Source organism: Rhinopithecus bieti, unplaced genomic scaffold (assembly GCF_001698545.2).
Source record: "Rhinopithecus bieti isolate Rb0 unplaced genomic scaffold, ASM169854v2 scaffold_20798, whole genome shotgun sequence".
Classification (NCBI taxonomy): Eukaryota; Metazoa; Chordata; class Mammalia; order Primates; family Cercopithecidae; genus Rhinopithecus; species Rhinopithecus bieti.
This window is the reverse complement of record NW_016810106.1, coordinates 722,108-736,767: the sequence shown is the minus strand read 5'-3', so window position 1 is coordinate 736,767 and position 14,660 is coordinate 722,108. Positions and strand designations below refer to the sequence as shown.

Here is a 14,660-nt window from a genome sequence, read left to right as displayed (position 1 = left end):
CTAAATTAACCAAGACAAAAACACAGGGTTAGGGTTACTGCAAGCCTCCAGTCACATTTTCATCTGTCAATCAATACATAGCCTTGCTGTATGTGTGTTTCAGTTTAAAGACACTTCATTTAATATATATTGTTGACTCGTTAACATTGAACTCAGGGTCAATGGCACTGTCACATGTGACTGAAGGAAGCTTGTCTAAGACACATAAGGTGTGTCACAGCCACCCTGCACTTAGCTGCTAGACAGCACTTCAGCACTGGGCTTGGGGACCATTTTATACAGCAAAACCATGGACGAAAAGCACAAAAGTGAGAAAATCATGACCCTGAAGAGACTGCAAAAAGGATACTCATTTTACATTGTGAGAGTAAAACAAGAAGGCAGAGAGTCTCCCTGTCCAACTTCAGCTGGGAACACGTGAGCGTTGGGTGACTCAAATTTTTCACAGCTCTGCGCATGTCAATGATGGCCAAGACAGTGCTGTGCATATTGATTTTGAGGTTACACATAGATTTCAGCAAGTAGGTGAATTTTCAAATACAGAATCTGTGAATCATGAGGACTGGCCATATTTTCAAGAAGTGTTTGGCATTGCTGTGAGGTTTCTGGGAGAAGAGAATTAGACCAGGACACCAATGTGCTCTAATCAACAGTGCACCAACCCCTGCCCTAACTTTGACCAGCTTTGGAATGGCTGGTACAACCAATGGTGAGTAGCAGGAGTCTGGGCATCATTGAGGGCAAGAGACGGCTAATTTTTTTCAACCAAAGTCCAGAGAGTAAATATTTTAGGCTTTGTCAGCCATAAGATCTTTGTCGCAGCTCAACTCTGCCATTGTAGGACAAAAGCAAGCAAAGACAATAATCAGTGAATAAAAAGGACTGAGTTCCACTAAATATTACTTACAAACACAAATGGAGGGTTGATTTGTCCCAGGGATTTTAGTTTGCTTAAACCTGATCTAGGGCACCAGTGCCTGTGCAAGGGAACCTGGTCTCCTTGCTGTGAGCTCTAGGCATCTCAGATGTGCCTCTTTTCAGCAAAGCCCAAAAGATACCAAGCATAACAGACTTTGAAGGAACCTATGTGAGAAAAGCAATAAGCCAAACTGTCATAGCATAAACAAATTATTTCACATTCATTCTACATTGGGTGTGGAAGCTCAGATGTGGCAGTTGAGTTGAGGAGTCAAATAAAGTAGAAATCATGACCTTCATCATCATCATCACCACCACTACCACTGTCATCAACAATAAAACACTTATTGAGCATTTACTATGGACTAACACAGTTCTAAGCACTCTACATGGTTAACAAAACAGCCTAGAGCTGTAGGTTCTGTTAGCGTCCTTATATTATCAAAGATGAAATAAGACAGATTAAGTAGTAGGATAGTTTCAGTAGGGGAAATGTTTGCAATTCATGTGAACAATAGATGACTTTCTTTAAAAAAATACATAGTGAAGGTCAGTCTTGATTTTTTTCCCTGTTACATGCAGACGATATGTAGAATCATCTATACTGCCCAAACCCGTCAGATGGTTTAAAGCCTCTGAGCCTTTGCACGTACTATTCCTTTTGGGTTAATGCCTTTTCTCCAATTGTCTTCTCATTCACCCTTCCACATGTGCTGTGAGCAGGCTCTTCTCCTTTGTAAATTCTTTTTCCTCTCTGCTTAACTCGCCATCTCCACCCATGAGTAAATCAGTCCCCCTTGAAAGCAATTCTGGACCTCTTATCTATTTTTTATTACTACACATAGAACAGTTAATTGCAAGAACAGTTAATGTGGCAGTTTACAAAGAGCTTTCTCCCATATCGACTCATTTGACTCTCATAAGAAGTCGGCTAGGTTGGTGCTATTCATCTCATTTTACAGAAGAAGAACCAGGGTCAGGAGTGCCAAAGGGGACTAATCTCACAAGCCAACCCATATTAATTGAGAACAGGGGCCACCTAAGGGACTCAGAGTCTAGGCATCTGTTGGTCCCATTCATGTCCGTGTTTCTTGTGCCTAGTGCAGTGTAGCCTTTCTCTGGCACAGAGCAAGTGCTCAATAGGTGCTTGCTGGACAGGACATTTTTACCGTCCTATTTATAATAACACTCAGTAGTTACATCTGGAACTAGGATAGCAAATGAAGAGATAAATTGCCATCCTGGACTTACGTGTCTTTCTAGCCCAGAGATTTGTTTGAAAGGGGCAATTGCTCTTTTAGTATCAGGAAGGCTAGATTGTCCTCTGGAATGTCAATCTAAAAACCATGTAGGGATGCCATCCATGAAATTATCTAAGCTGCTGTATAATAAAACTGATATCGTATGACATTCTCATTTTTACTTGGAGCTTTCACATATATCACTTTATTTCATCCTCAACAGGGAGGCAGCTGGATAGGGAGTGAGGATACTTGGACTAAGCAGCTGGCAACCAAGTGTTGGTTCTGGGCCCAGCACTTGCCACTGCTCACCTCTGTGATTACGGACAGCAACTTAAGTGGTCTGACTCATAGTCTTCCTCTCTGCAACATGGGACTAATAATCCCTTCTTCATCTTCTTTACAGGATTGTTCCAAGTTTCAAATGAGATAGTACATGCTAGTGTATTTGAAATTTGTAAAGCATTTCGAAAACAGCTGTTTCTGTAATCAGGTTTATTAGTGTTTCCCCCATACATGTCTCTTTTTAAGATCTCAGGTTGTTCTACTAGGATAGGACACCATGACCTAGCTGATAGGCACAGGGTGGTGCACATGTCACCACTTCCCACCCCCTTGCTCAGGGCAGACATCACTAATCAACCACAACACTGTTTCCTGGACTTTGGATCCTTTTAAATGCAATGCTCTGTCTAGGGAAATGTTTCTTAAATTGTCTGTCATGAAGGGCCTGGTTTTTTCTCTTTTTAAATTTCTAATCTGTTGCTGACTTGAATATAGTCCTACTGTACATGACTAGAAAAGAGCTCAAGCTGTGTGAGACTCACCATATGAGTTTGACAACATGTAAACTGGTCCATACCCTGCTCAATGAAGTGAGTCTACTGATCACATGCTTGGATGTCATGGCAACATTAAATTCCTTTTAGAGTTTTTAGGTGGGGTGCAGTAGCTTATGTCTGTAATCCCAGCAGCATTTTGGGAGGCCAAGGCAGGAGGATTGTTTGATGCTAGGAGTTTGAGAACAGCCTGGGCATAAAAGCAAGACCCCCATGTCTACAAAACAAAATTTTAAAAATTAGCCAGGCATGGTAGTCCGTGTCTGTAGTCCCAGCTACTCAGGAGGCTGAGGCAGGGAAATCGCTTGAACCTGGGAGCAGAGATTGCAGTGAGACAAGATTGCGCCACTGCACTCCAGCCTGGAGACAGAGCGAGACTCTGCCTCAAAAAAAAAAAAAAAAAAAAAAAAGAGAGTTTCAGCAGGGCGCAGTGGCTCACATCTGTAATCCCAGCACTTTGGGAGGCTGAGGCAGGCAGATCATTTGAGGTCAGGAGTTTGAGACCAGCCTGTAGTCCCAGCTACTCAGGAGGCTGAGGCAGGAGAATCACTTGAACCAGGGAGGCGGAGGTTGCAGTGAGCCAAGATTGCATCACTGCACCCCAACCTGGGTGAAAGAGCAAGACCACACCTCAAAAAAAAAAAAAAAAGTTTCAAAGTATTTATTTTCATTTTCTGCTCTTGGACTAGCACTATGATTGGCAGGAGGGCTCAATTAATATGGGTTGGCTTGTGAGATTAGCCCCCTTTGCCACTCCTGACCCTAATTCTTTCTCTGTAAAATGAGATGAATAGCACGAACCCAGCCAACTTCTTATGAGAGTCAAATGAGTCGATATGGGAGACAGCTCTTTGTAAACTCTGCCACATTATCTAAATGCTAGGTTATTACTGTGATCTCCATATCCATTTCCCAGTCCTTGAAAATTATATAACAATGCATGTAAAAGCTTTGCTCAACAAATGCAGGGTATTTTCTCATTATTACTATTTTCTCTTTGTGTTTGTCTTCCTAGATCAAGTGTGTTCATCATGTTTTGTTCTGTTCTTATTTGCCAGCACTCCAACCCTATCGTAAGAGAATGTGAAAATGTCACTCACTCTGTCTGCAGCTTTCAGCAGGGCCTCAAAGCCTTAGAAGAGGACAGTAGGTGGCAAGTTCTGCCGTGTCCTTAGCAGAGCATACTGAGAGATCGGAAAATCAGTTCTGCAAGCATTACCCCTTCATCTGTTTCCAGGCTTAAGGAGGGCTGGAGAGGCTGACAGAAAGAGGATTTCTTTGGACACATTTTCAGGGTAGTGTACTCCATCCCCTGTCCCCTATATGAGTGTGGATGGGAACTTATGCCTCACTGAAGGTCAACTGAGAGGCCTTTGAGGGGGCCACCTGGGGAGTCTGGCATGTGCCTCCTGGCATTTGGGGAACATAGAAATGTGTCTTACTGTAGCCAAGAGAATTCAAAAGGAAGCAGGTGTGACCGATGCCACCCTTATCAGATGATCAAGAACAAAGGTGAGTGTTCTCCAGGGGCCAGATGTGGACTTGGTGAAAGGGACCAAAGAAGATGTTCTGGAGAGACAATGTGATCCCAGGAGAGGGGTGGGCCATTAGAAACCCAGAGGCTGAGAAGACGGGCTTTGTTCTCAGGAGAGAGGCTTTGCTCTGTGTGTGTGTGCATGAGTGTGCATGTGAGTGTGCATGTGTGACAGTGTGTGTATATGTGAGTGTGTATCTGGATGAGTGTGTGTATGTGTGTGTGTGCATGAGTTGTGTGTGTGTGTGGCAAGTTGGCAAAGACTCTTCAAAAGTGCCTGTAACAGCAAAACTCAGTAAATGTGTGCCTTCCACCTTCCATCCAAGAGAGACCAAAGCCAGATGCCAACAGTACCAGCATGTAAGACTATTTCCTCTTCCCCTGTTCCATCCCATCTTGGCCCTGCCAGGAACATTCAGAAACAGCATTCCAGGAACAGCAGAGACCAGGCACCCAGCCTGAAACCGGCTTGAGGTGGGTGAGGAATTCACAGTGTTTTGATAATTGTGCTTTGTCTCACTGGAATTATGTAATTATTAGATTGGACTCCACGTTTTGATGCCAAAACAAAGATATTATTTGTTTATTATGTAAAAATGATTAAAAATTAGAAGGGCATGTCTGATAAAATATTTTCTCCCATAATGAGAAAAAAAGTTGGGTTTGAAGGGACAAAGGGGAAAATAATTAAATCAATTCTTCTACCCCTCTTTCAAGTTTAGCTCATTCCATGAACAGGTCTCATCATCAGTTATTTTAGTTGCCTTCCTGGACTTTCTACAGCTATAGGAAGCATCCTGAGCTGAGGGCGTATAACCTAAGTGGCAGAGCTAGAACCCTGTGAGTCCCACATGAGGAGACGGTTTCCAGCTCCTCTCACCAATGCCTTTGAAAAGACTGGATCTTACTCTGATAATCAGGTGAGTCAGGGTTGTACTCCCTCTGTGATAACCAACTGGCTTTAATAATTAAACACAGTGTAGCCACCACCACTACACCATATTACTGCCACCACTGCCACAGCAGCCACCACCACTGCCACAGCAGCCACCACCACCATCACCATCACAGTTGCCAACATCACACCACAGCCTGCATTCCCATCACCACCACTACCAGAACTAATACCACCACCATCACTGCTCCCACCACCACCATCACTACCACTACCACCTCCACCACTACTGTTTCCACCACCATCATCACCACCTCCACGACTGCTGTCTCCATCACTATCACTACTGTCTCCACTACCATCACCACCACCACCACCTCCACCACAACTATCTCCACAACCACCACCACCATCACTACCATCGCTGCCCCCGTGACCACCACCACCTCCACCACTACTGTCTCCACCACCACCACTGCTACCACTACTATCACTACTGTCTTCACCACCATCATTAGCACCAACACCATCACTGCCTCTACCATCACTACTCCTCTACCGTTGTTGTCTCCAGCACTACCACCTATGCCAGCGTCACCATGACCAGCGCCATCTCTACCACCTCCACATCCACCACCACCAACTTCACCTCCACTATCACTTCCACCATCACCACCATCACCACCCCTCTACCACCATCACTGCCAGCACCATCGCCAGCACCTCCATCACCATCGTGTCTACCTCCACTGCCATCGCCTCCTCCATTGTTATTCCCACCATCTCCACCTTCAATTCTAACCACCTCTACCTCCACCACCATCGTCCCCACTCCCACCACCTCTAACACCTCCACTTCCATCGCCACTACCACTTCCTCCTCCACTTCCTCCCCTACCATTACCACCACCACCACCACTACCACCTCCATCTCCATCTCCACCACCACCATCTCCACCACCACCTCCACCTCCATACCACCACCTCCACCTCCATCTCCATCTCCACCACCTCCACCACCTCCACCACCACCTCCACCTCCACCACCACCTCTACCACCTCCACCTCCATCTCCACCTCCACCACCACCTCCACTTTCACCTCTAGCACCTCCACCTCCACCTCCATCTCCACCTCCAACACCTCCACCTCCATCTCCATCTCCATCACCCCCACCTCCACCTTCATTCTTCACCACATCCATCTCCAACAATTCCACCACCATCACCATCACCATTTCCAATTCCAGTACCACCAAGTCCACCACCACCACAGCAATTATTACCACCATGTGCTGACATTATTGCCACCACAACCATCATTGCCATATCACCCCACCCCCAGGACTAAAATCTCCACTACCACCTGCTACCACCCTATCTCTACTGCCACCACCACCACAACCACTGACATTATTGCCACCACTCCTGCTGCCATGGCCACCACCACAACCACCATTGCTTATACTACCATCAGTCTCCACCATGACTACTACAACCTCTGCTGCTGCCACTGCCACCACCACTGTCACTTCTGCCACTATTTGTGATGTATTGTGCTAAACAGAGCGCCAAATACCGCATGTGTAATATTTTATTTAATCCTCACAATAATCCTTGGAGATAAATATTATTATTATCTTTATTTTACAAGTGAGGAAACAGAGGCTCAGAAAGGTTAAGTAGCTTCCCTAAGGATGCAAAGCTGCGGTTGCATCCTACTCTTATTCATTGAAAATAAGGTAATAGAAGTGTTCTCTTTGAAGAATCCTCATTTCAACATCATCTTGCATGAGATTCTCATGATAAAGATATTCTTCCTTCTCATGGCTTATCCTCTTAAAGATATTCTTAATTATTTAATAAATAGAAAATCCATAGTGAATACAAAATTCCAAAATGGCCTGTAATATTTCCAAATCGTGATCTCAAAATATATACAAGTATTTTTTAAAGTTGTTGCCCATTGGAGAGGGGAACCCGTGGAGGGAGAGTGACTAGGAGCTACTCCAATCTTCTGGAAGTGGGGTCTCTTGTCTCCTGGTGGTGGCTCCATTGTGAACTTCCTGAACTACTTCCTTACTCCCTAATGACAATGGTTTTACACTCCTTGGCTAAACCACCACATCAGTGAGGTAGGTGAGTTTTGGGAAACTTTTGCGTTTAGTTAATGGGAAGAAAATTGTCAGGCCTCTGAGCCCAAGCCAAGCCATCGCATCCTTGCCTTAAGCAATGACATTATCTTGTGCCTGGCTCATCCTGGCTCAAAAAGCTCCCCCACTGAGCACCTTGTGACTCCCACTCCTGCCTGCCAGAGAACAACCCCCCTTTGACTGTAAATTTCCTTTACCTACCCAAATCCTATAAAACGGCCCCACACTTATCTCCCTTCGCTGACTCTCTTTTCGGACTCAGCCTTCCTGCACCCAGGTGAAATAAACAGCCATGTTGCTCACACAAAGCCTGTTTGATGGTCTCTTCACACGGTCGCACATGTCAAAAACTATCCCCAGTTTCAGTGCAGTCATCAAGCCTCCTTCCTGAGTTGTTGCTTTGTGATTTCTCCTTCTGCTATGATAGCATCATCCTCCCTGATGCTAGTCACAGCCCCGGAAGTTGTCTTTTATCTTTCTTTCTCCTAATTCTACGTGCTTTTGATTAATATGGAAGCAATCGCCCCACCCACCAGTGAAAGGACCTGGACTTTGAATGGATTTTGTTTTGTTTTTCCCTGGCTAGCTAGCATCTGTATTCTCTCGCCTAGGCCCTTAAGGATATTAGTGTTGACAATAAAACTGGCAGACTTGGAGGTATAATTTGTGTATGTCGAATGGGATGTTTGGAAGGCAGAGGTACTGGAAAGCGTAAGTTTTCCCTCAGAGTTAAAAGAGGCTGAGGATAGAATATTGATTTCCAGCAAATGCCCCTCGAGCTCTGGTATTTCATGAGTACTCCAAGATAAAAGTCAAGTGTCTAAAGCACTTCTGCTGCATACTGAAGCATCATGGTTTTCCTGGGGAAAAGCACTTGTGTAGTTGTCTGAGTTGCGAGCTGAAATGTCAGCATTTTCGTTCTTTAAGGAAACACCATTTTCATCTGGAACAATGACTAATAGACAAACTGTAGTTATGCAGATTTGGATATTCTCAAGACATTTTCTTAAAAATATATAAATTGGGTCTCTCACTAACAACTGAGAATTTTTGTTGCCAATGATAAAATTTAACATTTCAAGTGAAATTTTGGAAAATTTCAAATTTTCCAAAAATTTGGAAAATTTGTATTTACCACTGCAAGCTTGGCAGCTTCCCAATAATTGCTTTTCTAATGAGATTGGTAGTGGTATTAATAAATGTAATTTTCATATTTTATAATGAAATACGACATTTAGAAGATTTGTATAACTCAGTGAATTAATATTTTCTAAGTGATCACTGCATGACATTACAAAAGCATGCATGAGTTAAATATCTGTTCAAAGTGCAAAGTGAACTGACAGATTTTAACGTAACCATTACGGAAAAAATTCACTGATAATGTTTCGATTTGATATTTCAATTCATCTTTCAGAAATTACCACTTGTTGAATTTTGGTGTAGTAGTAAAGGAGGATATAATCCACAATTTAATCCACAATTATTTTAAAAAGGTTATTAAAATCTCTTTATTTTCCAGCTGCATAATTGTGTAATGACAGTTTTCTTTATATACTTCAAACAAACCAACATCTTGCAGCAGGTTGAAAGCAGAATCAGGTTTTAGAATCTAGTTATCATCTTTAAACTAGACATTAAAGATATTTTTTAAAACACAAAACAATGCCATTTTCTAACTAAAAGGTTTTAATTTTGGAAATGTATTTCCAAAATGCATTTCCAAATACATTAAGGTAATAAATACATCTCCATTTATTAAGGTAACAACAAACCCATTGCATGTCAACAAAAATACCATGTATTTGTATTTTCATTGTATTTGCATACGAATGCATGTATTTTCATACAAATGCATGGTGATTTTGCTAACATGCAATGGTTTTGTTATTACCTAAATAAATTGCTAAGTAGATACATTTTAGTTTTTCACAGTTTTCACTCAGATGAAAAAATATTCATAGATATAACTATATAAACAATAGCTCTTTGAAGTCATAAATAAATTTGAATAATGTAAAGGTATGTGAAGCCAAGATTTAAGTTGCTGCTCTACCACACAGGGACATCAGTAAAGAAGTGCTTTGCTTTCCTTTTTATTTTGGTATGTATAAAACACTGACTGAATGTATACTGTGGACAAAGCACCACATTAAATCATCAATCTCCTTTTTGTCAAAAAGAGAAATATGACAAAGTCCTGGTCAAGGGAGTTACAGTTTGATAGGATAGATGAACAAATATTAAATAATACAAATGAATTAACATATCTTTCAGCAAATTTTTTTTTAGTGTGTAAGTTCCTGTACTGAGAAAGGGACCTACAATGAAGAACCTGATAGGTATATTCTAACATATATTAGTCATTTAATTATTGAATCACATTGCTGGTAAGTGGGTCAAAGACAGAGAGTTCTAACGCAGCTAATCAAGGAAGTGGTTAATCAGTTAACAGCTGATGGTCAGTTAATCAGGGAAGCTATCCAAGAAGCTGTTATGTTTCGCTGAGATCTCCATGAAGAGTAGGAGTTAGCCCGGAGAAGGGACAAGAGAAGAAAGAGAAAAGTGTTTCAAATAGAACACAGACAGTGCATAAAATGGACCTAACCATAAAGACGCTTTCTCCCTTGTGGTACTTAATGAAAGTTATTGTGGTTGTAGATGAGGAAGTCAGCCTCCCTGTGATCAACAGATGTTCCTGGCTCAGCATATCAAAATATCAGCCAAGAGATCCTTAATGTTTTGTTGCCCTGGGCAAATACTGTGTCTCCCTTGTACAGTTTCACTATTTTACTTTCCTGGACAAATATTACACTCTCTGATAGATTCTAAACACTTTATAGGATAAATAATTCCTTCAAACAAATGTTGTCAGTGCCTCTACATAAATAGCCTTTTGAAGTTTGATAGCTTATTACAAGGCTTACGTTTTCTTCTCTGGTGAGCAGCACAGTGCCCCTTCTTCTCTACCTGATCATCCTGAGGCCTTCTCTCCCTTTGCTAGATACAGGGCAATTCTTGGAAACAGCATTTGTTGTGCTCAGATCTAAAATAAAGCCTGTCATGTTGATGTGTTAAGAATTGGGCTTAAAGTGATCCTCGACCCATGGCTGGTGAGAAGTCTTCTTTCCTCCTACATTTCTTATGAAAAGCAAAGCCTTGTTTTCAAATTCTGAATCTGTGGGGTTTCCTCCCCTACAGCATAAGGCTGCAAAACTCAAGGGGAAGGGGAGGATAAGGATGATGAGAAAGAAAGAGGTTATATTGCTGGGGGTCCTGTAATTTTGATGATTTTTACATTTTATTTTAAAACCAAAAGAGAAACTATTGAAAGATTTAAGGTTTGAAAAATTTATGGTCAAATTAGTGTTTTCAAAATGATAAATTTGGCTGGAGAGAAGATGATGGGAGGAAGGCAGTCATCTCTGGATACAAAAACAAACAAACAAACCAAAAACAATTCAAGCCTATTGCAGTGATCCAGGTGAGAGACAAAGACTTCACCCAGTGGAGTGTCTATGAGTATGGAGCACTGTGGGAAGATCTGAGAGATATTTTGTAAGGAGAAGTAATAGGACTTGATAATGTATTGGGTATATGTGCTATGTTGGATAGGGAGGTGTTAAACCAGTTTTCTAGCTTATGCAATGGCATAGATAGGAGTGTCACTCACTGACGTAGGAAACAGAAAGAGGACTGGATATGGAGAAGGGTCTTTGAGTTCTGATTTAAATATACTGAGTTTGAATTGCCAGTGAGTGATCATGGTGGATATGTACTAAATAGGCAACTGGATAGGTTTAGCATTCATAGGAGAAGTCTGGGATATGCAATATATGTTTGGGAGTTATAAATATATAGATTGTAACTGAAGCAATGGGAGTGGAAGAGCTTGACTAGGAAGAGTATAGAATGGGAAAAGAAGAGGGCTAGAGGAAAGTGTATAGAGTAAATTCTGAGCATAGAGTAAGCTGAACACTAAAGTAGATAGTTGTAGGAATGCAAATTGACATATTATTGCTATAATACAGGAAAGGTTGTTTGAAGAAAAAATGTTTTTCTAAAACAAGCAATATGTGATTATTGCAGAGACCTAAGGGAATGGAAGAAGAAGAAGAAGAAGGAGAAGGAGAAGGAGAAGGAGAAGAAGAAAGAACACATGGGAGCCAAAGAAGACTTGTCTGCAGGAAAGTCTTTATGATTATTCAAGAGACACAGGTAAATGTCCGGATGGAACCTTTTGATGAGGACCTTGCATGACCCAGTGGGTTACTGGCTCAGGAACACAAGTTTTGTCAGGATTTAGTTCACAGCAACAAAAAAAGGAAGAGAAATTTTGTCCCATTTTCCAGCACATACAGTCAGCTCAGTCTCAGTATAGCCCCTCAGAATTGTTTGCCCAGCAGATAGTGACCCTTGTTCACCATGATGTGGAGCATCACTTTCACTCCTCAGGATAACATTGTATGAATGCTTTACTAAATACCTAAACTGAACAGGATGCAGCTAAAAACAAGAGAAGCCCAGAGATACACAGGAGGTTAGACATTTCCCTCAACACATTCAAAAACATGGTCTGGCTCATGATGAAATGAGAATTCCCCAGCAACTTGGCTATAAGGCCAAAGGAAAATATAAAGAAGATCTCATTGATCCTCACCTTGATATTGAACATGGTAAAAAACATAAGGAGAAAGATCTTAAAAGACATAAATCAAGAGAATCAGTGGATTCCCAAGACTCAAGCCACTCAAAGGAAGGATCAGCTGAGAAAACACAGAAAACTCAAGGGATCAAAACCAGAAAAGCTGCCAGAACACAGACTGGCCCAGGTCATCATCCCCTTCCTCCCAGGCATCTCACTCCTGCAAAGCAGAAGTGTGCACTGAAGAAACAGAGGAGGGAAAGAAGAGCACGTGGGCTTTGACAAATTGAGACTGGGGACCAAAACTTTGTGGGTCCAAGAGAAAGAGGAGCAGAAGAGCTCGAAGAACCTTCGCATTTCCTGCCAGGGGGAGTGGCTTGGGAAGAGTCAACTACTCTGGAATCACAGTAGCAACAATGACTTTCAAAAGCAAAACCAGGACTAGCAGTGGAACCCAGAGTATACACCCAAAAGCAAGAAGTGTTACTCACACAATGACCATGAAGTTGAAGGCAGAGAGAAGTGGGTGAGCCAGAGCCAGGGCCGAGGCTGGGAAGGTTCATATTTCAGAAGTCCAGCGCCAGCCCCAGATGGGCCCATGACAAGTTCAGTGGGGAGGAAGGGGAGATTGAAGATAATGAGAGTGGGACAGAGAACCTAGGATAATTTATAGCCCACAACTCAGTGGGGGCTGTTTTGACAGGAGTTCTTGCCTAGGGGAGAGAAGCACTAGGAAGATGGTGGGTGAGGAGGTAACAGAGGAGCCTCAAGAAGATTCTGAAGATCTTACCCTCAACCCCACCAGCCTTGCAGAATCCTATTACAGCCGAAAGTATCCCACACCCTGCATCCCACTGGACAGGAGAGGCTGGCCACAGGGCCTGGGGTGAAACTCTGCTCTTCAACAGAACAAAACACACTGGGCTTAAGTTGAGTTTCTCATTTCTTCTCTATGTGTAGGGTAGAGACTAGGGCAGGAAGGGAAAGTGATGTTTAGATTTTGGGTTATTTCCTATTAGAAACCAATAATTTTTGCTTCATTTCATTTTGAGCTAAAAGGATTAATTTGATGATTTTTAATCTCTTTTCCCATCCTGATTTTAAAAGCACCCCCCACCTCACCCCACTTTTTAGGCATGTGTAGTCACATTAGCAGAAGTATTACATTTGGGCAACTTGAGTCTGAAAAAACAATGTGAACGAAAGCATGTGAGTAAGCATTGAAGCGTTTACCTCAGTTTGGAACCAAACTGCTGGAATCGTTGTGAAAGCCAGTGTTGTATGTCAGCAGGGAGTTAAGGTTTTTCTGATTACATCGTGTTCCCCTTTCTCCCACAGCCATGTCTCCTATGGAGCAGCTCCCGACCACACCCCAGTCCAATATTTTCTGATTTCTCCTGGGCTGGGCTTCCCATTCCCCACCTGCAGCTCCGTTGTCCCAGACTTTCTAGTCTGGAAACTTGATGACAGTTTCTGGTCTATTTTCTGAGAAACTCCTAAATTCTATCATCTTTACAAATGTAATGTGAGAAAATAATTTTTTTCAATATTTTCATTAATCTTTTGGTAAAATTTGTGACAAACATAATCAGTTAAGGAAGGTGATTAGGAGTGAGTGGTTTGTGTGGTTTTTTTTTTTTTTTTTTTTTTTTTTTTTTTTTTTTTTTTTTTTTTCCCCCTCCTTTTTTTTTTTTTTTGGGACAGAGTTTTGCTCTTGTTGCCCAGGCAGGAGTACAATGACATGATCTCAGCTCACTGCAACCTCCGCCTCCTGGGTTCAAGCGATTCTCCAGCCTCAGCCTCCCGAGTAGCTGGGATTACAGGCACCCACCACCATGCCTGGCTGATTTTTGTATTTTTAGTAGAGACAGAATTTTGCCATGTTGGCCAGGCTGGTTTCGAACTCCTGACCTCAGGTGATCTGCCCAAGTTGGCAGATCCCAAAGTGCTGGGATTACAGGCATGAGCTGCCGAACCCGGCCACCTTTGCACCTTTTTTTTTTTTTTTTTAAAAAAAAAATTTTAAGCTCTAAGTTGAAACATTTGTAAATGTTTGGGGAGAAAAATATCTTCTTTAAAGGGTCTTTGTGCTTGCCTTCTAGGCAGGCAGTCCTGAGCACACAGCCCTTTAAACACATGTGGGCTGCACCTACTCTCCTTACTTTATTACATTTCTGTAGTTAAGTTGGTTTTACTCGAATGATTCATGTTTAGGGAAAAAAAGAGGAAAAGTCTTCTTAAAATGTGTTTCAACTCCTCCTGTAAATAAGTAAATTAATTAAATAAAATAAATGAAGTGACAGACATAAGAAAGGAAAAGATAAAGAACACAAAAGTCAATCATCATTGTAGAGTAGAGATCGTTGTTAAGAATATTTTGTGTATTTCTTTCCAGCCATTTAAACTATAAACTATATTACATATTACGTATTTCAT

The 14,660-nt window shown here is 42.0% G+C and overlaps 1 pseudogene; it reads left to right on the top strand.

The window, feature by feature from the left end:
* Positions 1–4,478: 4,478 nt before the first annotated feature.
* Positions 4,479–12,924, top strand: LOC108541734 (thyroid hormone receptor-associated protein 3 pseudogene; annotated as a pseudogene).
* The last annotated feature ends 1,736 nt before the right edge of the window (positions 12,925–14,660 follow it).